Genomic DNA, 27,439 nt, shown 5'->3' on the forward strand with positions numbered 1-27,439 from the left:
TACTAGTATACTTTGCAGTACTTTAAAGGTTCATGATAAGATTCTGTTTTCTCCTGCCCTCACAAAAAATTGAATATGACCTCTATTTTCTTTATCTTTGTATATAGAAATAATTATCAATTCAGAGGAAGCTGAAAAAGAGTTGCACAGAGTGGTCTAGGGTTCTCTTCACCCAGTTTCCCCAATGGTGATTTCTCGTATAACTTTAATTACAAAATCCAGCGAGTTGCCAATAGTACACATGTCTTATTCAGATTTCATCCATTTCACAAGCATTCATATATGTACTTGTGTGTGTCAGTAGTTCTATTCATATGTGAATTTATATAACTATCACCAGATTCTATTACCTAAATATCCTTTATGCTAGCTTTTATCACCAGTTACAATGATCCACCAAAATTATACATCCTAGGCTTGAATAAGGTATTACATATGGTAAAATACCTAGAGCAGTTTGCTTAAAACAAGCTACAGAAAGTGATACCCTTGGAGTTTCCGTCGTGGCGCAGTGGTTAACGAATCCGACTAGGAACCATGAGGTTGCAGGTTCGGTCCCTGCCCTTGCTCAGTGGGTTAATGATCCGGCGTTGCCCTGAGCTGTGGTATAGGTTGCAGACGCGGCTCGGATCCCGCGTTGCTGTGGCTCTGGCATAGGCCGGTGGCTACAGCTCCGATTCGGCCCCTAGCCTGGGAACCTCCATATGCCGCGGGAGCGGTCCAAGAAATAGCAACAACAACAACAAAAAAGACAAAAGACAAAAAAAAAAAAAAAAAGTGATACCCTGAAAAACACTATGAATAAATAAAAACAGAATTCCTAAAATTTTTAAGTAAACCCTAGTAAAGCAGGAAAAAAAAATTTAAAATAGATAACAAACAGAAAACAAAAACAGCAGACTCAAGCTCTCACAAAAATAATTACATTAGATGTAAATAATCTAAATATGTCACTTAAAGTGTTTGCTATAAGTGGATAAAATATAAAACAAAAGCCTCCATAAAAAAACTATTAACCAATTGTATGCTGTTTACAATAGTCTCACTTCAGGAGATCCCTGGTGGCCTAGCAGGTTGAGGATCCAGTGTTGTCACTGCCATGGCTTGGGTTCAATCCCTGGCTACATGGAACTTCCATATGCCATAGGCATGGCCAAAAAAAAAAAAAAAGAAAAGAAAAAAGAAAAAAAAATCTCATTTCAAATATAATGGTATATAAATACAGGTAAGTTGAAAGAAAATTAATGCAAAATAATATAACATGCAGACCTTAACCAAAACATATATTAGTAACAGATAAAATAGAATTTAAAGCAAGAAATTTACCAGTGACAGAGACATTAAATACAGATAATACAGATAAAAATAAGACAATCCACCAAAAAGACATAGTAATCTTAAGTATATTATGTTAAACGTTAAGTATGAAAAGTATGTTAATTATGTTAAGTTTGTTAACAGCAAAATTTCAGAATGCTTGAAGCAAGAACTGATAAAATACAAAGGAGAAATTTCAATCCCACAATTATAGTTGAGAAAAATCCCTCATTTGGAAATAGAACCCCTAGATAGAAAATCATCAAGGATTCAGAAGAACTGAATACCACCATCAGTCAACAGAATCTAATTGACATTCATTTCATAAAACATTCCCCCCAACAGCAAAAAAATATATACATTCTTTACAAATGTCCATGAACTATTCAATGAGATAGATCATATCATGTGCCATAAATCAAACCCTGACAAATTTAAAAGAATTGAAAATATATAGAGTATATTTTTTTCCACCATAGTGGAAATAAATGAGAAATCAATATTGAGAATATAATAGAATAATTGTAAACATCCGGAAATTAAATAACACACTTCTAAATAATTTGTTGGTCAAGGAGGAAGCCTTAAGGCAAGTAAAAAATACATTAGGAATAAAAATACAATAAAAGTATATTAATTCTATAGCTATGTAAAATTATATTTATAATTTAAAGTAGCCCAAAAAGAAATTAAAATTTAATAAGTTTTGCTCTGTGAAATACTGTACTAAAAGGATGAAAACACAAGCCACACAATGAGAGAAAATATTTGCAAACCACATGACCAACAAAACACTTGTATCGGCAATATACAAAGAACTCTCAAAATTCAACAGTAAAATAAAAACATTCCAAATAAAAGATGAGCAAAGACAGGAACAGACTTCAGAGAGCATATACAGATGACAAATAAGCACATGATACAAAGTTTAACCTCATTAACTTTTAGAGAAATGAAAATTAAAACCATGTTGAGATACTACAACATACCTATTAAAATTATACACACATATTTATATCTACAAACACACAGTATATACAAAATGGTGGCAAAAATATGGAAAATCCATCTCTCATGTAGTGCTATGGAATGTAAAATGGAACAGTAACTTAGCAAATAATGTGGTAGTTTATTATAAAATTAGATATGCTCTACTTCATGGCCCTGCAATCACACTCCTGGATATCTATCCATCCTAGATAAATAAAGGCTATGGTTATATGAAAACCTATACATGAATTATCACAGTAATTTTATTTATAATGACCCAAAACTGCAAGTAACTGGAATGTTGCTTTCAAGTGAATCAAGTGAATAGGGGCATTGAAGTATACCCCTACAATGAAATACTATTCCACATAGTAATAATGAGCTATTGATGCACACAGCAATATGGACAAATCTCAATTATTCTGAGTGAAAGAAGGTACAGAAAAAAGTGAATATACTTTATGGTTTCATTTATAAAAAAATTTAGATAGAAAATGCAAACAAATTTATGGAAACAAAAAGTATGCCAGTGATTATAAGTGTTAGGAGGAGTGAGAGAGGGACAATCAAGGGCATGAGAAATCTTTCTGGGATGATAAATATATTTACTGGAGTTCCCGTCGTGGCGCAGTGGTTAACGAATCCGACTAGGAACCATGAGGTTGCAGGTTCGGTCCCTGCCCTTGCTCAGTGGGTTAACGATCTGGCGTTGCCGTGAGCTGTGGTGTAGGTTGCAGACGCGGCTCGGATCCTGAGTTGCTGTGGCTTTGGCATAGGCCGGTGGCTACAGCTCCGATTCAACCCCTAGCCTGGGAACCTCCATATGCCGCGGGAGCGGCCCAAGAAATAGCAACAACAACAACAACAAAACAACAACAACAAAAAAAAAGACAAAAGACAAAAAAAAATAAATAAATAAAAATAAAAATAAATAAATATATTTACTACCTTGACTGTGATGATGGCTTCATGGGTTTATATACATATTAACACTTAAAATATATCATTTTATGTGTAGTTTATTTTATTTCAATTATAGCTCATAAAGGTGTTAAATTATGGAATAATGTCACCTCTCTTTGACCTTGACCTATGTCTCTTTAATATATTTATCAATATATTTTTAATGAAGATATAGCAGTACAATTTAGGACAACAGATAATACAAAATGGAGGCATAGCTTACATACGAAATTTACAAAATTGAAAACAAAACACATGGCACTAAATCTTTATTTTCAATGTTAATATATTTTTCTATAGTACTTTATTCTAATCCCAGTGATGATCATTGTACCTTTCTTTCATACCGTATGTCTTCTACATTTTTCCTCATCTTTTGTCTTGTCAGATAATTTTGTTTTTATTTGAAAAAAATATAAAATATCAGAAATGAATTTCTCTTCCTCCCACTTGAAGTCAGCAAATTACAGTTTTACTATGCTTGCATCCATTTACTTTTGTTCTGCTTTTTTAAGATGGAGGAAGCCTGTCACCATTCAAAACCTCCACATGTGCTATAGAGTCCTTCCACTCTTTCGCCATCCCAAGGGTTTCAACATGTCAAATGGTCTTCTCAATATTTTCTTCTGGAAATCTTTTTTTTTTTTTTTTTTTTGTCTTTTTAGGGCTGTACCCACGGCATATGGAGGTTCCCAAGCTAGGGCTCCAATAAGAACTACAGCTGCCGGCCTATACCACAGTCACAGCAAGGCGGGATCCAAGCTGCATCTGTGACCTATATCACAGCTCAAGGCAACACTGGATCCTTAACCCACTGAGCAATGCCAGGGATTGAATCCGCATCCTCGTGGATACTAATCGTGTTTGTTAATTGCTGAGCCACAATGGGAACTTCTATCTTCTGAAAATCTTTACTGTTAAATATCATCACCATTAGCATACAGTATGCCCTAGACACCCACATTTAAAAATACCAAAGTAAGTCCTCTACCTCATATATAGATAGTACTACATTTGTTTTTTCCCCATTCAGAGCCAAGGAAGAGTTACTACATCTGTTGTCTCTTATTACTCAATACCCATTTAATCTTCATGTAGCTAATGTCTGGCTTTTACTTCCTGCTCTTTACTTTATATGTTGATATCAGACTATGGTTTTCACTGTTAACAAATTCAATAGACACATTTCCCTCTTTTCAGATCTTTCAGCTGCTTTAACCATTCTTTCTGAAACACAGTCAAGTCTTGACTTTTATGTTATTATTCTCTTAGTTTTGCTCTCACTTCATTTTATTTCCTTTTCTGGATCTGCCTTTAGCTATATTCATAATTTTGGAATTCCTTAAAGCTTGTTTATTTTTTCCTTTTCTCCTCTTTACATATACCCATTCCCTAGGACAAATCAGTGATTCACTGAAATTTATCTTCCATTTAATTGCTGATTACTTCCTAATACAAATTCCTTGCCTAAGTCATTCATTAGATAGTATCACTGTCTAATATCTAGCTGTCTGTATGACATCACTACTTCAGTTGCATTACTCACAGTAAAATCTAAAATGGAACTCATATGAGTTCCTCCATTTTTTAGAGATGTTTTCTATCCTTAATTTTACCCTTTAGTAAATAACATCACTCCAAGTATAATGACTGATTCCTTTCCTCCCTCCCATCCCTCACATATAATCTATGTGTGAATTCAAGTCCTCTTGAATTAATCTCAAAAATATCTCAAATATGTATATTTCCCTTTATTGCCCTTATCATCATCATAGTCTATTATTTAATAACTGCCTCTTACCACATAATACCCCCAAATTTAGTGGCTTAAAACAGCAATCATTTATTAAATCTCAAGAATTAAAGTAGTACTCAGGTAAGCCAGTGCTTTGGCTCCACTTTGCATAGAATGTGGTTGCTCAGTGGCATACAGTTACTGACTGATCTAGTCTAGAGGCCTCAAGATGGTGCCTTACTGGGGAAGGGCTGTTCTCAACTGGTCCATACTTCCTCTTCTTCTAACCTCAAGGCTTCTCCAATAGCAAGCTTTGTCATGGCTACTTAGAGCTCCAAGAGCATTCAGAGAGATCATAAGTAAAAGATAATCTTTAAAAACTAGAGTGTGTGGAGTTCTTGTGGCGCATGGGAAACAAATCTGACTAGGAAGCATGAGGTTGCGGGTTCGATCCCTGGCCTTGCTCAGTGGGTTAACAATCTGGCGTTGCTGTGAGCTGTGGTGTAGGTTGCAGACACAGCTCGGATTGGGTGTTGCTGTGGCTCTGGCATAGGTCAGCAGCAACAGCTCCAATTGGACCCCTATCCTGGGAACCTCCATATGCCATGGGTGCAGCCCTAAAAAGGACAAAAAAACCCCAAAAACCTAGAGTGTGGAAACTGGCAGATTCATTTCTAGAATAATTTATTTTTCAAGTCAGTCCATCACAGGTTTAAGATAAGGAAACAAATTCCATTTCGTGATATGAAAATAGGCAATGAGTTCCTGTTGTGCTCAGCAGAAACGAATCTGCTACTATCCATGAGGACACAGGTTTGATCCCTGGCCTCGCTTGGTGTGTTAAGGATCCAGCATTGCCCTGAGCTGTGGTGTAGGCTGCAGATGCAGCTCGGATATGGCATTGCTGTGGCTGTAGGCCAGAAGCTATAGCTCCAATATGACACCTAGCCTGGGAACCATATGTGATGCGTGCAGCCCTAAAAAAAAAAAAGCAATTAATTTGTGGACATTTTTATTCTGCCACAACTTTACAGGTAGATTTTATATTTGTTTTTTGTTTTTGTTTTTATTTTTTTATTTTTATTTCTCCGTTATGGTTGGTTTACAGCGTTCTGTTAATTTTCTGCTGTACGACAATGTCACATACACACACACACACACACACACACACACACATATATATATATACATTCTTTTTCTCACATTATACTCTATCATGCTCCATCACAAGTGACTAGATATAGTTCCCAGTGCTATACAGCAGGACCTCATTGCTTATATATTCCAAATGCAATGGTTTGCATCTATTAAATTAAATGTTATGTCCTACTAAGATTTCACTAATCATCATATGTAAATTGGGTATCTTACCTTCTATATTTCTCTATGAACATTGTTTGCTTATCAACATTTGTGATTTATTTTTGAAATATATTTATTTTTAATTTTTTTCTTTTTCTTTATCTACTAGGAAGCAATTAACAAAAAGACAATGTTTGTCAGTCTATTTGTCTATTTGTCAGTCTATTTGTCTCTGCCTTTCTGGTGTTTAACATAGTACCGGTAATATATTAGGTATTCAACAGATACTTAATAAATAAATTTTATTTTTTATTGAAGTATAGTTGATTTACAATGTTGTATTAGTTTCTGATATACAGTAAAGTAATTCATATGTGTATACACACACACACAAACATATATGTACTTTTTCACTGTAGTTTACTATAAGATATTGAATAGTTCCCTGTGCTATACAGTAGGACCATGTTATTTATTTCTTCTATAAATAATAGTTTGTATTTGCTCATTCCAAACTACTAATTCATCACTCCTCCACTTGCCACTCCTCCACCACTCCACCACCTTTTTTCTTTGATTATCATATGTTTGCTTTCTATGTCTGTGAGTCTTTCTGTTTTGTAAATAAGTTCATTTATGTCATATTTTAACTTCCACATATAAGCGATATTAAATGATATTTGTTTTTTTCTGTCTGCCTTACTTCACTAAGTATGATAATCCCTAAGTGAATCCATGATGCTGCAGATAACACTATTTCATTCTTTTTTTATGACTGTGATTCAATTCGATGACTGTTACATCTTTTTTTTTTGTCAACACCCATGGCATATGGAAGTTACTGGGCCAGGGAAAGAACACATGCCACAGCAGAAACCCCAACCACTGCAGTGACAATGTTGGATCCTTAATCTGCTGCTCCAAAGGGAACTCTGTATACCATATCTTCTTTATCCATTTATCTCTCAATGGACATTTAGGTTGACTCCATGTCTTGGCTGTTGTAAATAGAATAGCTATGAACATTGGGATAAAATGTATCTTTTCAAATTAGTGTTTTATGTTTTCCAGATGTGTGCCCTGGAGTGGAATTGCATGATTATAGGACAACTCTATTTTTAGTTTTTTAAAGAATCTCCATAATGTTTTCCCAATTTACATTCCTACTAACAGTGTAAGAGGGTTCCCTCTTCTCCACACCCTCTCCAACATTTATTGTTTGTAGATATTTGATGATAGCTATATTGACTGGTGTGAGGTGATAACTTGCTGGAGCTTTGATTTGTATTTCTTTAATAATTAGTGATGTCAAGCACCTTTTCATGTGCCTATTATGCCTCTGTATGTCTTCTTTGGAGAAATATCTACTTAGGTCTTCTACCCATTTTTGATTAGGTTGTTTATTATTTTTTGTTAATTGCTAATTTCTGTGGCTAAGGCTTCCAATACTGTGTTGAATAAAAGTGGTGAGAGTGGACATCCTTGTCTTATTCCAGATTTTAGCAGGAAGGCTGTCAGCTTTTCACTGTTGAGTGTTATGTTGTCTGTGTGTTTATCATAAATAGCTTTTATTTTGTTGAGATATGTTCCCTCTATAACCACTTTGGTAAGAGCATTTATCATGAATGGGTGTTGAATTTTATCAAATGATTTTTCTTCATCTATTTAAATTTTTTAATTTAGTAAAATGTAGTTTTTGTCCTTCCTTTTATTGATGCGGTATATCATATTGATTGATTTGCATACTTTGAACTATCCTTAAGTCCCTGGGATGAATTCAGCTTTATCATGATGTATGTTCTTTTGTATATGTTTCTTAATTTTTATGGAGAATGTCTGCATCTATATTTATCAAAGACATCAGCCTATAATTTTATTGTTTTGTCTTTATTTTATTTTGGTATAAGGGAAATGATGGCTCCATAGAATGACTTTGGGGACTGTCCTTGCCTCCTCAATCTTTTGGAAGAGTTTGAGAAGTATCAGTATAAGTTTTTCTTTGTACGTTTGGTAGATGCTTCTAGTGAAATCATCCAGTTCTGGGCTTTTGTTTGCAGGGAGGGTTTTTTGGTTTTGTTTGTTTGTTTTTAATTACAGATTCTATTTCACTTCTAGCAGTAAGTCTCTTCACATTATTGATTTCTTCTTGATTCACTTTTGGTGGACCATATGTTTCTAGAAACTCATCCATTTCTTCTTGTTTAGTTTGTTGACTTAAATTGTTCTTAGTATTAATTTTTTTTTGTATTCTACAGTATCAGTTATTATTTCACCTCTTTCATTTCTTATTTTGTTTATTTTGGTCCTCTTTCTTTCTTCTTGGTCAGTCTTGGCAGAGGTTTGTTGATTTTCTTCACCCTTCCAGAAAAAAACCCAGCTCTTGTTTTTTGTTTGTTTGTTTGTTTTCTTTTTTAAATCTATTTCATTTCCTCTCTGATCTTTATTATGTCCTTCCTTCCACTGACTTTGCTTTTTTTTGGTCTTCTTTTTCTAATTCTTTTAAGGGGTAGGTTAGGTTGTTTATTGGAATTTTTCTTATTTTTTGAGGAAGGTATATTTTGCTATGAGCTTCCTTCTTAAAACTGCTTTTGCTGCATCTCATAGATATTGTATAGTTGTATCTTCATTGTCATTTGTCTCAAGGTATTTTTTAATTTTCTCTTTGATTACTTCATTGACCCATTGGTGGTTTAGTAGCATGCTATTTAGAATCTATGTAATCTTTTTTTTTAATTTTGTTTCTCCCTGGTTTCTAGTTTCATGCCATTGTGGTCAGAAAAGATGATTGGAATAATTTCTATACTCCTTAGTGTCTTGAGCTTAGTTTTGTGCCCCAGTTTATGGTCAATCTCAGAGAATGTTCCATGTGCACTTGAATGTAAATTCTGTTTTGTTTTTTTTTTTTTTGGATTAATGTCCTGAAAATATCAGTTAAACCTAACTGTTCTATTGTGTTATTTAGGATCTATATTGCCTTATTGATTTTATGTCTGGAAGATCTGTCAGTGGGGTGTTAAAGTCTCCTGTTATTGTAGTCCCATCAGTTTCTTCCTTAATGTCTATTAGTATTTGTTTTCTGCATTTAATTGCTCCTGTATTAGATCCATATATGTTAATGAATGAAATATTCTCTTCTTGTATTGACCTTTTTATGATCATATAATGTCATTTCTCTTTATTTATAGCCTTTGGTTTAAAGTCTGTTTTTTTCTGATGTAGTATTGCTACCCCTCTTTCTCGTCATTTCCATTTATGTGAAATATTTTTTCTATTCCCTCGGTTTCAATCCACGTATGTTCTTCACCCTTAAGTGGGTCTCTTGTAGGAAGCATATTAAAGACCACCTACATACTGGGAGAAAATATCTGCAAGTGATGTGATCATTGAGAGCTTAATTTCTTAAATATAGAAACAGCTCATACAACTCAATAACAAAATAATAAAACAACCCTACACAAAAATGGCAGAATATTTCAACAGCCATTTCTCCACAAGATACATAGAGAAGACCAATAGGCACAAGAAAAGATGCTCAACATTGCTAATTATTAGGAAAATGAAAATCAAAACTATAATGAGGTATACCCTCCCACCAGTCAAAATGGCCGTCATCAAAAATCTACAAACAATAAATGTTGAGAGAGTGTAGAGAAAAGGGAACCCTCCTGCACTGTTGGTGGGAATGTAAATTGGTGTAGCTACTATGGAAAACTTAATGGAGATTCCATAAAAATCTAAAAATAGACTTGGTATGTGATCCTACAATTCCACTCCTGGGCATATATCTGGAAAATATAAAACCATAATTTGAAAAGATACATTGGGCGTTCCCATCATGGCTCAGTGGTAATGAACCCAACCAGCATCCATGAGGATGTGGGTTCAATCCCTGGCCTTGCTTGGTGGGTTAGGATCCAGTGTTGCCATGAGCTGTGGTGTAGGTCTCAGCCACACTCAGATCCTGAGGTGATGTGGCTGTGGCCTAAACTGGCAGCTACAGATCCAATTAGACCCCTGGCCTGGGAACTTCCATATTCTGTGGGTGTGGCCCTAAAAAAAAAAAAAAAGACAAAAAAAGAGAAAAGAGTAGATACATTGTATCCCAATGTTCATAGCCACACTGTTTACAATAGCCAAGACATGGAAGCAAACTAAATGTCCATTGACAAATGAATGGATAAAGAAAATGTGGTATATATATTATGCAGCCATAAAAAAGAATGAAATAATGCTATTTGCAGCAACATGGATTGACCTAGAGATTATCATACTAAGTGAAGTAAGCTGGTTGTAATTAAAATTTAAGAGTACAAAGTTTTTGTTTTTGTTTTTGTTTTGTCTTTTTAGGGCCACACTTGTGGTATATGGAGGTTCCCAGGCTAGGGGTCCAATTGGAGCAGAGGTGACTGGCTTACACCACAGCCACAGCAGTCTGGGATCCAAGCCACTTCTGCTGCCTACACCACAGCTTACAGAATGCTGGATCCTTAACCCACTGAGTAACACCAGGTATCGAACCTGTATCCTCATGGATATTAGTCAGATTCATTAACCATCATGGGAACTCCAAGAACACTATATTTTAACTAAAATTCTTTATTTTAAAAAAGTTTATCTTTGTTCTTCTCAAAACCATATTTACTAAAAATATTAATATATTTATTTTTTATTTATCATCTGTCTATATATCTATCTAAATATACACATCTAACTACATATAAATCTTCAAAGTAATAATACAAATAATTTTCTATGAATATAGTCACTACTGTTTGAGTTTTTTTTTTCAGTTCTTTTTCTAATTTTTTTTTATTAGTGTATAGTTGATTTACACTGTTGATTTCTACTGTATGGCATAGTGACCTGGTCATACATATATATATACAGTCTTTCATATTATCTTCCATAATGGTCTATCCCAATAGACTGGATATAGTTCCTTATGCTATACAATAGGACCTCATTGCTTTTTAACCTTGGTGTGTCCCAATAGGGATATATAGTCATATCACTGTGTTTTAAAGTCAATAAAAATTGTTGGATAGTTAATCCATACAATTTTTATATAATTTAGTTTTGTTTTATTTAGGTTTCTCTTCAAGGGGTTATTTTATTAAATTATATTTAATTTTGTTTTATAATTATGCAAAATAATTAGAAGGCTCTAACTTCTAATCTGTAAAACAAGATATATTCATAGAAGTATACTTCAGTTCTTTCCCCTTATGTCTGTTTTTTTCTAGTGTGTACATAATATTCTCATTAGCTTTTTTTAAATTTCTACTTCCATTTGTAAAATATAAGCATCTATTTTGTATATATAGATAGATGAATATGCCCCCATTCATAAACAAAAGGTAGTAATCAGTTTATTTAGCACCTTTATTTATTTCTTTAAATCTTTTTATTTTTTGTCTTTTTGCCTTTTCTAGGGCCACTCTCGTGGCATATGGAGGTTCCCAGGCTAGGGGTCAAATCAGAGCTGTAGCCTCCGGCCCTCACCAGAGCCACAGCAACGTGGGATCCGAGCCACGTCTGCAAACTATACCACAGCTCACGGCAACGCTGGATCCCTAACCCACTGAGCAAGGCCAGGGATTGAACCCTCAACCTCATGGTTCCTAGTTGAATTCGTTAACCACTGATCCACAACGGGAACTCCATGTTTTGCACCTTTTAAAAGATTTTTTTAAAGATCAATCTGTAATCATGTATAAAGATTTTCCTCATTCTTTTTAGAGATAAATATATACTCTGTTTCATGGATATACCGTAGTTTTTTTCAACAAGTTCCCTATAAATGGACATTTTGATTACTTCTGTTTTTTTGTTTTGGAAATATGACCATAGTAAATCACCTTACTCATTGACATTTTAGTATCTCTAGGATATCTTTGGAAGAGATTACTTTAAATAGGGATTTCTTTATAAAGTGACAAGTTGGAGTTCCCGTCGTGGCGCAGTGGTTAACGAATCCGACTAGGAACCATGAGGTTGCGGGTTCGGTCTCTGCCCTTGCTCAGTGGGTTAACGATCCGGCGTTGCCGTGAGCTGTGGTGAAGGTTGCAGACGCAGCTCGGATCCCGCGTCGCTGTGGCTCTGGCGTAGGCCGGTGGCTACAGCTCTGATTGGACCCCTAGCCTGGGAACCTCCATATGCCAGGAGAGCGGCCCAAAGAAATAGCAACAACAACAACAAAAGACAAAAAAGACAAAAAAAAAGTGACAAGTCAATAGCTTTTTCTTAGCTTTTACCAACTTTTTATCGATGTTAAACAACTATATATTTCTAATAGCATTATAGGAATATGTGTTCCCCTACAACATCATCAAGAGAATATATTGCTGATATTTTAATACTTTCTTAAAGGGAATGTTCATTTCCATAATATCTATTCAATTCAATTTCATAATATCACAGTTGAAAAATGCATCTTCCTATTAGACAAAGTGCACGATTTTAAATAATCCTCTTGGCTTTAGAGTTTCAATATACATAGGACTTAATTTTGAAAGGGGCTTATCTAATCATGTGGGCATCTTCCAGGAATATACTCTCTTGGATGAGTGACCACTCTTAAAGAGATATAGATAGCATATTCAGTTTACTTGTTTTCAGGGAGTCTAAAAATTTAAGAAAAATTTTAGGAATGGATATACCCTACATGTCAGCCTTGATCTAGCATGCATGAAGTCTGTATCAGTTGCTATTCTCAAAAGTTGTAGGATATTTTAAGTTAACTAAGTAGCTATATCTATTTAAAGAGATAATCACAGAATGGCTTTTTCCAACAAGTGAGCATGTACAAGAGGCCTACAGAATAGTCATACCATTTTTTTTTAGAATATTATCTTTGGACACTACTCGTGCCCTCATCATTGTAAGGTACACATGCCATGCTTTACTCATCTATGTCATGACCTGTTCCCTAGGAAGTATCTCAAAACAGAAAAGTTACTGGATAGTTACAGAGTGTAGATAAGGGCAGTTAACCATCACAATGCACCTGTCAGAAGTCCAGCTGGCTCACATATAACTGAACATAAGGCAGATTGGCTCTCTGCCCAGAGAAACCAGTGTATCCTGAAGGGTGCCATATTGACAATTATGGATATGCAAAATTGTTCACACATTCAAGGTTAAGAGCAACTTATTTTGAGCTCATATCTTTATGAAATTCATTTGATGACATATGGGGTCATTTTGAAGCCTAGTCTCTAAAGGCCAGAATTGCTCCTGCAGCTCACTTGTTGTAAATTATAATTGTTATTCAAATAGTTTAAATAATACTTCTTGGTTTTGACCAGCATTTTAAATGATTAATCAGGAAAGATTGGGAAATAAGGTAAATTAACATTTAAGTAATAAAATATAAAAGTATCAGTCACAGCTTGGATGTTACAATAATGGATGATTTCTTTTGAAAACAAAGTGTCTATTTGATAATGATGTGTCGTCAAATAGCATAGCAGCATGAGACTAAATAATTAAAACTGTTCTCCTGTAAATCTTATAAGGGGGTTCCCAGAAAGTATTTAACTATTTTCTGGATTTCTATTAAAGATAAACTATCATATGTACTATGTTGTTTTTTAATTTTCTACACTCACTTGAGACAGGATCTTTATTCTGTGTATTTATGATAAAGACTCATGTTTTATTCATTTGGTGATCACTTAATCAGTTCCTTTTTATTTTAGTAATAAACCATAATTTCCTTGTATATTGTCCTTTGTGTCAGAAACTTCTTGCCCTTTGGGACATTGTCAGAGTAGATTTATTAAATGCATAATTTATTTTTTGCAAGAAAAACCAGATATTATTAGAAATATTTATGTCCTACTTATGTCAGTAAAATCATATTTATTCTGTACCTATACAAGCAAATGCATTTTCAACCATTTCTCAAATAACATTGATGGAACTGTTTGTTGAATTAATTGTTGGAATTATGTCTAACTTTTCCAGATCAGTGGTCAGCTTGGTAATATTATGTTGATAATAACATTTGGATATAAATGAATTTGAATGAAATTTTAAAATGCCATATTCTTTTTTTTCTATTTATAAGTCACTTTTATCATAAAATTTTAGCTTATAAATTTCCTTTATTTCATTCAAGTTTTCATGAATCCGTATTAGGTAAAACTCTATTATTTCTATTTATCATTATATTCCCTAAATTTGCTTTACTACTACCTCTATATGTGGACGTTAGGCTCTTTGTTCATTTACTACTGGTCATGAAAGTACTACCTGCTATTGATTTCAGATGAATTCTTGATTAGTCACTTAATCTTGTGGAACACCTACCTCTGGTAACATTAGAAAAAAGTATGGGGAAACTCCAAAATGAAGATTCTTTAAAATAACTTACAAAATAGAAAATAAAGGGCATTATTAAGAGTATATATTAAAATATCTAAGATTTCTATTTTTATAATTTTTAGGCTGATAGAAAAAAATTTAACCAAACTTATTATAATTTTGACTTGAACATGGGCATTCTGTTTAGGTGATTTAATCTACTTGTTTCTATTTGAATATCAGTTCTTTCTCACTACCTAAACTTCAACTGCTTTTTCTTTCCTTTCATTCGATGCTCGTTGTCTTTTTTAAAAAGGCATTTTTTAACCAGACTTCTTAGTTAATGGCCCTCCAGTCTAATTTTCTTTTCATTTTACTTCTTGTCAACATTTAGGTACTTTTAAATCAAAATACAATATTAATTTTGTATTGCTGACAAAGTGAGAAGCTTTATTTTGAATATATCACAAGTAAAATTTGAGAAAAAGTACTTAAAACAATTCATGTGAGGAGTTCCTGTCATGGTGCAGTGGTTAATGAATCTGACTAGGAACCATGAGGTTGCAGGTTCGATCCCTGGCCTTGCTCAGTAGGTTAAGGATCTGGTGTTGTCGTGAGTTGTGGTGTAGGCCGCAGACGCGGCTCAGATCCCGCGTTGCTGTGGCTCTGGCATAGGCTAGCAGCAACAGCTCCAATTAGACCCCTAGCCTGGGAGCCTACATATGCCATGGGAGTGGCCCTAGAAAAGGCAAAAAGACCAAAAAAAAAAAAAAAAAAAAAATTCATGTGAGAATGTTCATTAGCTTTAATCTTTTGAACTAAAAAATTACATATATGACACTAATTTTTTTAAAGTTAGTTAATATGATAAAGTGAAGGACTACCCCAAACTCTTTACCCCTGCTTGAATCCACATATTTATCCTTATCTTAATTGTGAGCTGTTTTATTACTCCACTTCAACTTTTCACTTTGGATGGTGGCATGGGCCAGATATAGCATTGTGCTGGTGTTAGGCCTAAGACTAAAGAGGCTGATGTGTGTTTCATGTTTCTCTCTTGTGTCTTTCCCATTGATATGAAAACAGCATACCCTGACTAGCCTATTGGCACAAGATGAACCCACATTATGATGAATAAGTACATGATCTTGATATATCCTTATCCCACCATGTACCACATTATCCAGAAGCCACCAGACCAATAGAATATTGGATTGGACTCTTAAGGCAATCTAATGCGTCAGTTTGACCATGATACTCTGATGGATTTCAAGGTTTTCTTTCTTTCTCTTTTTTTTTTTTTTTTTTTTTTTTTTAGCCAGTAGCTGTCATATGGTACCGTGCTGCTTTAGATAGAATACATGTGTCTCAGATCCAGGGGGTAAAAGAAGTATCCCACTTGGGGAATTTCTGTTGCCTATTTTCACAGTTGTCATCTCTGCTGGACTAGAGATTCAGGTTTCTGTAGAACAACTCCCCTAATGGACAGAATAAAGATACCACTAAAATGAAATCTAAGGCTGCCACCTGATGATTTGAGTTCTTCATTCCAGTAGACCAGTAGACAAAGAAAGGGACCACTAAAATTTTGGCACTAATTAATCCCGATCATCATGAGTTGTTAGTTCTTACTTCATGATGGGAGTAGAAAAATATGTCTAGGACTTCAAATGTACTCCGAACCCATTTATTGCTTCCATGATCATAACCTTAATTGGCAGTTGCATCAAACAGAAATGGCACAATATCAAGAGCTTCAGATTCCTTTGGAAACTTTTATGTTACTTCACTTGGCAAGCAATACAAATCAGAAAATACTCCTATCAAGAGTGAAGAGATTCAATATATCTGACAGAAGATAAAAGTAATGACTATTAATTATTTCTTCAGTGTTAACTACTACACCTAGCTTAACACACCAACTCAGCTGCTTATTATTATTATTATTATTTTAGGGCCACACCTGTGGCATATGGAAGTTCCCGGGATAGTGGTTGAATCTGAGCTGCAGCTGCCAGCCTATACCATAGCCACAGTAATGCCAGATGCAAGCTGCATCTGCAACCTATACCGCAGCTCATGGCAACACTGGTTCCTTAACTCGCTGAGCCATCCTCATGGATACTAGTCAGGTTTTTAAATCACTGAGCCACAATGGGAACTCCTAGTTCTTGTAGTTTTTATGTGGAGTCTTAACACCATATATATATTATATATATATAATAAAATCATTTTGTGGTACACTAGAAACTAACACAACATTGTGAATCAACCATACTTCATTTTTTTTAAAAAAAGCACTCCCTAAAAAATGAAGAAAGAATAAACTAGACTTTTTAAATTAATTGCTAAAATCTGACCATGACCTAGTGTGAGAGTGTAGCCATTAAGGATTGTATTTTAAATATTATAAACATACTAAGAAGTCAAAATCATCTTGTAAGCTTTTTTTCCCCAGGGACTCCTCAGGAGTCCGCCAAGAAAAATTCTGAGCATCTTAGAGATGTGGCTAGCTGGGTGAGATGGGCAGTGGTCCCTGTTGAAAATACACCCAGACTTATCTTTTCTATAATATTTACATGTGTGAATGTTCTTGGTATCTGTTGATTAATTTTCATCTCTAGTGTATGCTTTTTATACCTTTTGTTTTGGCAAGCTTGTACCATCTGATTCAGTGTCAGGAAATGAGAATTGTACCTTGTTCATGCTGAGTATTTTTGTACTTGTACACATATTTTTGTCCCTTTTTTTTTTTTCTGAAGCACATAGAAGTTAGTTGATAAAAGCTTGATCCTTTCATATCTTACTTTTGAGATTTATTGGGCAGGCCCAGAGCAGTGCTCAGTCTTGAATTAGCTATTCCCCCGCTGTTGAGTCAGGGAGGTCTGTGTTCTTTGCACATTACCTCCTGAATGCTAAGATTTCCCAATCTGAAGGTGAAATAGAAACTATTACCAGTGTTGTGTATATATTGAAGGCATTGTTGCCTCTAATATTTTGTGTGGTTCTTCTTTTGGCTTCCTTTTTCTTTTTTTTTTCAAGTAGCCATGTTTAGCTGAATACTCTAGGGCAACCACTGCATATCCTTAGAGGATGTGTGAAAGTCTCTCCTCTATCATTGTCCTGCAAACTCCAGCCTTCTTGTTCTCTTCAGACTCTCAGCTCCATCTCAGCTCTGGAGGTTAGACTTTTCCTTGATCTGTCTTTCCTGTGCAACAGACTTGAAACTGTCTCAAAGCAATAACCTGGGCTATCTGTCAGGATCACCTCGTTTGTTTCCCATCTATTAGGGATCATTATCTTTTGCTGTCTGATTTTCAGTATTTTGTAAAACATAGTTGCATTATTTTGTTCATTTTTGTTTTGGTTGTTTTAGGTCAGAAGTCAGTCTGGATCGTGTTAGTCCATCTTAGTCAGAAGCAGATATCTCCGTTATTATTATTATTCTCTTGGAATGAAGTTATCTTCAGAGGAACCAACACATAAAGTAGCAGGATTTGAGGAGCTTATACATGAAAAGATATAGAGATATTTACACATAAAATGGTTAACCCATGATAATCCAGATTGATAATATTGGGCACAAATTACATTGTAGAAGAATGAGAGAACAATACCCCCCCCAAAAAAATTATGCAAAGCCTAGGCCATTTAAGGAAGCTTTGACCAGAGTCCTCTCCATAGTCTATAGTCCCAGAACTCTGTAAAATAAATAGAAGCACAAATCATGCCAAGAACTGTTGCTTTGATTGAATCAAATGTATGTCTGTTGGTCTTCATCATGTCAGCCAGGTTTTATTTATCGCAGCACCTCCATACATATTTTTAACTGAATAGCTATCATCTACATGTTTTCTGCCTCATCACTTTATCAGTGTTTTAGCTTTATGTTTATTTCTGGTCCAATCACATTGTTTCTTTCTTTACTCAAAAGTACTTAGAATGTTTGGAACGCATATGATAGGGGTTAAATTATCTGTGATAATTTATTTTAGGAAATGCACACCTATTTTCTTTTTGTTGTTGTTGTTGTTTTGTTTTTGTGCTTATGGCTATACCTCTGGCATATTTCCAAGGCCAGGGATTGAATCCAAGCTTCAGCTGCAGACCTATGTCACCACACCAGCTGTGGTGACACTGGATTCTTTAACCAACAAAGCTGGGCTGGGGATTAAACCCATGCACTGTGCCACAGCGCGAACTCAGATGATGGTGTTTTTTTTGTTTTGTTTTGTTTTGTTTTAATTAGGGCCGCACCTGTAACATATGGAAGTTCCAAGGCTAGGGTCAAATCGGAGCTGCAGCTGCCAGCCTACACCACAGCTCACAGCAATGCCAAATCCTTAACCCACTGAGCAAGGCCAGGAATTGAACCTGCATCCTCATGGATACTTGCTGGGTTCGTTACTGCTGAACCACAGTGGGAACGCCATTATTTTCTTTTAATAAATGAAATTAATTCAAGCTGTGTTCTTGTTACACTAATGAATAGACAATCATATGGAATCCTAGAAAAAGGAACTTTCTAAAATAGAGGAAAAGAAGGAATCCATGTTTATCTATAGGATATGTTGGAGTTACCAAGCATTTTCAATGCTCCCTTCTAAATTGTCCAAATTTTGGGAAATAAAGAGTGATAGATGAAAAAAAAATATTCCATTGTAACTTCTGAAGAGTAGTTTGGAAAACATAGATTATACGTAAAGCCCATGATAAGATTCTTAATATCAAACATCAAAATTAATAGTGGCTCAGTAACAATACCATAGAGTAGATTTATCCCTAAATGAGCAACAGGTGAAGGATTCCCTATAGACTTCGTTATTATCAAGATGAAGAAGGATAGAGATTGGCAAAGGGTGCCAGGTGGAATATTTACAAATTTACTAATCATATAAATTACTCCATCTCCTGTGGGCAGAGTGAATAAAGAGAGAGAAGGTGGGAATTAAGGTAATTTAGAACCCTTCTCACAGGATAACATACCACACAGAAAAGAATCTCTAAAACACTTTATAAGTTTAGTTAATATTTATGATAATTGTCTAAAAGAAAAACATATGAAATTAAGTTGATTATTCTTTAAGAGTGATGATCATTAACCACATTTACTGAAACAAAAATTTATATTTCTAAAGATTCTAATACTCATCTGGGATACATATATAAAAGGTGAAATTTTAGAGGAAAGAACTATTTTGATAATTCTAAATGTTTCCACATTAATGTCAAAGAAATGAGTTGAAAGATAGGCAACCCATTCTCAGTGCATCTTCCAAGCAATTTCAGATAATTTAACTGATTTTTCTAAGGTAGTAAGTTCTGAAAACAGAAATCGTTGAAAGTTATCTGATCTGAATTTATTCCACAAAATTTTATTCTCATCTAAAGTGTGCCTGTGATTTATTCTCTGTCACTGCTATATCTACACTAATGCACCATTATGCATAGTGGATGTTTCAGATGTATAACCATCACTCTTCCTGAAACCAGAACTTTATGATTACGTCAGACATTGTCTGGTATAATCTATTTAGCTAGTTGATTTTACCTCCATGGTTTCTGATTAATCTGGAATAATTACTTAAATATTTATGCTTCTGTGTTTAAAATTTGCTAGAACAAAGAGATTATGCATGCAGAAAGTGTGTGTTGTGGGAGGGGGGCATTGAAGATAACAAATGATACATCGAGCACAGCCTAATGTGGCTTTACTGGAGTAGAAACAGTGGTAATAAATCACCTGCCAATGTTGATAATAAAATACTGCATTGGCCTCCATCAGCCACAAGAGAAAGGTTAAATGTTATTTCTCACAATAACCATGTGGTCTTCATAGCTGACACCTCCAATATTAAATCCCATCATTATTTTCTATAGAAAACATTTGGTCTTTATTCCTAATGGAATGTTTTTGTAAAGAACTACTTTGCAAATATCTAATATCCTTGAAATACCTTCATTCATTTTATGGTATTTTACTCTATAAAAGTATCTATTTAATATAAAACTACTTTTATGCAGTGAATAGCTTTGGGAGGTTAAATTTCATTCTGATCAATAGTAAGTGACCTCTTAATGATTAGATTCATATGAACTCAGTGTTAGTGTAGGTTGTAAATTGAAATATAATCCCTGAATAAACTCAGTGATTTCTAGTTTATTTATTAAATCAAATCTCAATTTTGTCCACATTACATTCTAAATTACTCATTTCAAACACACATCTCATATCAACTTATTTATACAACAATTATTTCTGTAGTATGCTTTCTATAAGGAATTAGTTGTTATAGAGTAGGTTTGAAATGTGTGTTGGTCTCAAAGGGAAGGCATGAAATGTATTTAAGGAGATGTACACAGAAGGATTATATTTATGAGAGTATTGATATATATATTATATATGTGTATCCATATGATTATATTAGTGAAGATATGACCTAGATACACATAAGCTTATATTTGTGAAGATATTGATATATGTACATATATTTAAATGATAGATACTTCCAGCTGTGGACACAAATGAAATCACACTATTCATAATCCCACATATACCTGCACCACCTCCATTACCTATTGCAGTATTGCCACTCTTATTTCTCAAAGATACCAAATTGGAAGCCTGGTTGTACTTACAAAATAGTTTTTCAGCTATGAGGGTCCTATAGCTTCCTTCCTGTGTTTCTTCTGTTCAAGAGACTTTTTTTTTTTTTTTTTTTTTTTTTTTTGTCTTTTTGCCATTTCTTGGGCCGCTCCAGTGGCATATGGAAGTTCCCAGGTTAGGGGTCGAATCGGAGCTGTAGCCACCAGCCTATGCCAGAGCCTCAGCAACGTGGGATCCGAGCCGCGTTTGTGACCTACACCACAGCTTACAGCAATGCTGGATCCTTAACCCACTGAGCAAGGCCAGGGATTGAACCCGCAACCTCATGGTTTCTAGTCAGATTGTTTAACCACTGAGCCACCATGAGAACTCAAGAGAGATTATTTTAAAGGAAAGCTCCTTTCAGTGCCTGTTCATTGATACCGTTTTATCTTCTGACGTTCCCCGAACAACCAATATTCAAGGTGTCGGTGTAGTCCTATATAATGTGCAGAAGTAGGGAGAATTCTTTCCTGCATAACTCATTGTAGAGAATTGTTAACTGGCACAACAGCATTGTATGTGACCACTCACACGCCTACTCACACCCTTCACAAAAACCAGAAATGATTTTCTGGACAACTCAATCCAAGGCCTTCTTCTGAAAAGGTATATTTCTTTAATAAATCCAACTTCTATTCATATATGATTTTAAATCTTTAGACATAGTGTTTCTGAACTTGGAGCTACAGAGTTGTTCAGGCAACCTAACTGAAGAATATAGTTTTTGGGAAGTCCCATGGAGGCTCGGCAGTAACGAACCTGACTGTGTCCTTGAGGATGCAGGTTCTATGCTTGGCCTTGCTTAGTAGGTTAAGGATCCAGTATTGCCTTGATCCTTAACCCACTGTTAATCCTGTGCAGCTCAAGGCAATGCCGGATCCTTAACCCATTGAGCAAGGCCAGGTATAGAACCTGCATCCTCAAGGACACAGTCATCCAGCTTTGCTGTGGTGTAGGGCGGTGGCTATAACTCCAATTTGACCCCTAGCCTGGGAACTTATATATGCCGCGGGTGTGGCCTTAAAAAGACAGAAAAAAAAAATGCAGTTTTTGCTTTGAGCTACAGGATTGTGAACAACTTAAGAGCAGTGCTGTTATCTTTCTTTCTCACAGCTGTATCCTCCAAATAACTTTTGCCATAGAATAGATTATATTGCCAGCGTTGTTTCTGGCAAAGGTCTTTGCTTCTGTTTGTTTCTTGGACTGAAAATGGGAAAGATCAAATCCATCTTAATCCCTGCTGTATCTCTAGCACAGTCCTGGCGTTGAATACTTTCAAAAATGAATACATGAATAAATGAAGGACAATGGGATGGTTTTTCCAAGGTGAATCAGTCTATATAAAAAGATAATCTAATATTCTATATCATAGAAGACTAAAAATAATGTATATTTATGTATATTTGAGATTAGGCTTTTTCAGTGTTCTCCTTGACCATCAAAGGAAATATATAAGGTAAATTATTTGTTTTTTGTCCTAAAATAATGGAAAACAGAAATTTTCTTGGGATATAAAACTAAAATTCATTCCTTTCTTTCTATTGAAACGCAGTTCATGAACAATGTTAGTTTCAACTGTACTGATTAGTGATTTGACATTTGTATACATTATGAATGATCTTCACAGTAAGTCTAGTAACCATCTGTTCCCACATAAAGTTATTAAATTGTTGTTGACCATATCACCTATGCTAAAGATTATATTAGAATGTCTTATTTATTTTATAACTGGAGGGTTGTACCTCTTAATCCTCTTCACCTTTTCAACCCTCCATCCTCCTCGCTTCTGGCAACTGCCCATATATTCTCTGTGGCTATGATTCTGTTTTCTTTTAATTTTTGGTTTTGTTTTTTGGATTCCACGTATCTCTGACTGTCTTCACTTAGCTTAATATTCTTTAGATCCATTGTGTGGACGGTGTGACAAATAGCAAGAATTCCTTTTTTGTGGCTGATTAGAGTGTGTGTGTGTATGTAGCACATCTTCTTTATCCATTCACTTATCAGTGGATATATAGTTTGCTTCCATATCTTGGCTATTGTAAATAATGCTGCAATGAACATAGAAGGGAATATATATTTTAGAATTTGTGTTTTTGTTTCCTTCAGATATACACTCAGAAGTGAAATTGCTGAGTCACGTAGAAGCTCTTATTTGAATTTTTTGAGGAAGCTCCCTACTGTTTTCCATAGTGGCTATACCCATTTACAATCCAACCAACAGTGCACTAGGGTTTGCTTTCTTTCACTTCCTTGCCAACACTTCCTGGTTTTTGACTTTTTCATGATGGCCATTCTAACAGGTATGCGGTTAAGTCTCATCGTGGTTTTGATTTTCATTTCCCTGATGATTAGTGATTTAGAGAACTGTTTCACGTGGCTGTTGGTTATCTGTATGTTTCCTTGGGAAAAATGTGTGTGCTCAGGTCCTCTCCCCCCCTTTTTTATAATACTGCCTTATTTTATTTCTTTTCTTTTATTTATTTATTTTTTTCTCTTTTGGCCATCCCTGCAGCATATGGATAGTCCCAGGCCAAGTATGGAGTTCGAGCCAGAGTTGCAACCTACACCACAGCTCCAGCAATGCTGGATCCTTAACCCACTGTGCAGGGCCATGGGTCCAACAAGAACCTCTACAGAAACAAGCCAGATCATTAACCCACTGTGCCACAGCAGAAACTCCTCTCTGCCAATTTTTTAATGAGGTCGTTTGTATTTTGATATTGAGTTGTATGAAATTTTGTTTATTTTGGATATTAACCCATTGTCAGATGTATTATTTGCAAATATCTTCTCCCAGTAGGCTACCTTTTGACTTTATTGATAGTTTCCTTCCATGTTCAAAAGATTTTTACTTTGATATAGTGACATTGGTTTATTTTTCATTTTGTTTCTTTTGCCTGAGCAGACATATCCAAAAAATGTTACTAAGACACATGTCAAAGAAGGTACATCTTATGTTTTTTTTCTAGGAGTTTTATGGTTTCTGATCTTGCATTTAAGCCTTCAATACATTTTTGAGTTTTTATGTGCTATGGGAAAGTAGGGCTTTTTGATTCTTTTGCATGTAGCTCTCCAGTTTTCCAAAAACCATTTATTGAAGAGGCTGGGCTGTCTTTTCTTCATTGTACTCTATTGCCTCCTTTATTGTACATTCGCTGACCACATAAGCATGTGTTTATTTTGGGGGCCTCTACTCTGCTCTGTCAATCTATGTATCTGTTTTGTGCCAGTACCATTCTGTTTCGATTACTGTGGCTTTGTAGCATATTTTGAAATCAGGGAGCATGATACCTCCAGCTTTGTTCTTCCTTTCTCAAGAGTGCTTTGAATATCTTATGCTTTTTGTAGTTTCATTCAGATTTTTAGAATTATTTTCTCTAGTAGTGTAAAAAAAAATTGTTGTTTTGATAGGATTGCATTGAATCTGTAGATTGCCTTGGGTAATATAGTCATTTTAACAACATTTTTCCTATCCTAGAACATGATATATCTTTCCATTTATTTATGTTTTCCCTATTTTATTTCATCAATGTCCTTTGTTTTCAGAGTACAAGACTTAACCTCTTTGGTTAGATTTATCCCTAGGCATTTTATACTTTTTGATGCAATTGTAAATGAGATTTTCTTAATTTTTTTTCTGATAGTTTTTATTGGTATATGAAAAGCAACAGATTTTTGTATGTTTTGTTTCCTGCAACTTTACTAAATTAACTATTAGTTATAATAGCTTTTAAGTAGTGTCTTCAGGATTTATTATATACAATATCATGTCATTTGTGAACAATGACAGTTTTACTTCTTTTTTTCCATTTAGGTTATTTTATTTGTTTATATTTTCTGAATGCTGAGTCTAGGACTTCTAATACTATGTTAAGTAAGTGATGAGGGTGGACATCCCTTATTGTTCCTGATTTTAGCTTTTATTTGTTTACTATGATATTGGCTATGGGTTAGAACTAATTTCTGTAAAGAAACTGTCACCTTAATTTTTAGGGCAGAGGTATTCATGGCAATCCTCATTATAACAAAATGAACAGTGAAAAGACAATTCTCTAATTCTTATCTTGTATTTTCATTCAGTTCTTTTATTGTTGAAGCCCATAATTAATAGTTTATCAGGAAATGTAAATCCTCCTTTCATATACCTGTTTTATATATTTCTCTATTACTGTCTTCCTATTTTAGTAATCACAAATTTGAGAATTTGGAAAGTTGAGGTGCATGCACTACTAGCATAGAATTCCAAATTTTGTGTGTTAAGTTTGGGCACATTTCAGAAGGACCCTGTAGATTGGTTCAGCTTAAGTCTTTGGACCCAAATAGATAAATACTTCATCATGTTCCTCATGTTCAGAATATACCATCTTATTCTTAGAAAAATTTCAAACCAACGTTTTTACATCTGATATTCTTTTTCTAAAAGAAAAATTTTAATGCAAATTACCTAGCATAATTCTTAAGTTTCTCCATAGCCAGGAATTTCTCTTTCTAGCCTCACATAGCCCTAACAACAAAAAATATCATCTTCATTTTCAGACTTGCTTCCATATGTTGTTACAGTCTGAAAAGCCAAAATTCATGTATAAACAACTTTATAAATATTCACCGTGTATTATTTTATGTCTATGGATTTTTATGTCTAGTTCTTTCTCCAGGTTTGGAGAATTTTCAAGTATTATTTCTTTAAATAACCTCTCTTTCCCCCTTCTTTTTTCCTTCTGCTATAACCATTATTCTTTTTCTGGCTTTCTTAATGGGAGAGATAAGCTCTCACATGGTTTCTTGACTTTTTAATAAATCTAATTTCTCTTTTACCTGAATTATTTCTAAATTTCTATCTTCCAGATTGTTTATTCTCTCTTCTAGCTAACTATTCTATTTCCAGTGCTTTCTAATAATTCTCTACCGTATTTATTGAGTTCTTCGGTTCTAGAATTTCTGTTTGGTTCCTTTAGTTCTTTTTTTTTTTTAATAATTTCAGTCTCTTGGTAAAGCATTTATTCTGTTCATTAATTTCATTCCCAAGTTCATTGAATTGTTTTAGTTTTCTAGTAATTCATTGCATTTATTTTAAAAAATTTTTTAAATTCATAATTATTTTTAAAAATTTTATTTTAGTGTAGTTGATTTACAATGTTGTGTTAGTTTCAGGGACCTGGAAATTTTCATACTAAGTGAATTAAATCAGGCAGAGAAAGACACAAATCACATGAATTTATTCATAACAGCTATTCTGAATTCTCTATCAGGTAGATTACACGCTTTTGTGAATTTGAGTTTATTTACTAGAGCATTGTCTTTTTCTTTTTGTTATATCATACAGATTTTACCACAGTTTTTCATGGTGTTTGATGAGATATGCCTATGCCAGTGTATTTGAAGTAGTGAGACTCTTTCCTTTAAAAAAAAAATGTATTGCATAAATAACAATTTTTTTTAAAAATACTAAAAAAATTTTTTTAAAAATGAAGATATGTGATTGTGAACAAAGAAGTAAAATGCCAAAAAATTATTATTTCTCCTTTGATATAAGAAAAAAAGGCACAAATTAACTTAGATGAAAATATATGAATCAACTGTTGAGTCAGTAAAATATAAATTAGGTATGTAAATTAATCAAAGGTCTTTTTGGTTAAGATTTGTGTGTAAGCAATCCATGTAAGAATAAATCCAAAGCTACATAAATAAAGTATTTTAATATTTTCTTTTTTGAATAATAAAGGAAAATGAATAAAAAATTATGGTTGATTTACAGTGTTGTGCCAATTCTTACTGTACAGCATAGTGACCCAGTCATTCATATACACACACACACACACACACACACACACACACACACACACACACACATACACCTTCTTTTTCTCATATTATCTTCCATCATGTTCTGTTGTAAGAGATTAGATGTAGTCCCTGTGCTGAATAGTAGGACCTCATTTCTCATCCATTCTAAATGTAATAGTTTTCATCTACGAATCCCAAACTCCCCATCCATCCAACTCCCTCCACCCTCCCCCTTGGTAACCATAAGTCTGTTCTCTATGTTTGTGAGTCTCTTTCTGTTTTGTAGATCGGTTCATTCATGCCATATTTTCTTTTCTAGGTAAAATTTTGTTTACTTCTATCCCAGAAATCCAACAGATTAGCAATTAGGACCTTTCTATTATTTCCCA

The 27,439-nt window shown here is 34.3% G+C and overlaps 1 long non-coding RNA gene across 10 annotated transcripts in view; it reads left to right on the forward strand.

Moving 5' to 3' along the window:
• The window catches only part of LOC102166855 (uncharacterized), a 550,511-nt gene that overhangs the window by 200,673 nt on the left and 322,399 nt on the right, over positions 1-27,439 (forward strand). Inside the window, exon 4 of one of the 10 annotated variants that reach the window (XR_014812967.1) lies at positions 23,779-27,020. The exons of the other annotated variants lie outside the window; for them this stretch is intronic. This is a non-coding gene — a long non-coding RNA (uncharacterized LOC102166855). Of the gene's footprint in view, positions 1-23,778; positions 27,021-27,439 lie in introns of those variants that run through there. 10 annotated transcript variants of the gene reach the window in all.

Source organism: Sus scrofa, chromosome 8 (assembly GCF_054392235.1).
Source record: "Sus scrofa isolate SSC_HxYL_T2T_F1_AM1 chromosome 8, Sscrofa_HxYL_maternal_Yorkshire_Landrace_v2.0, whole genome shotgun sequence".
NCBI classification, from domain to species: Eukaryota; Metazoa; Chordata; class Mammalia; order Artiodactyla; family Suidae; genus Sus; species Sus scrofa.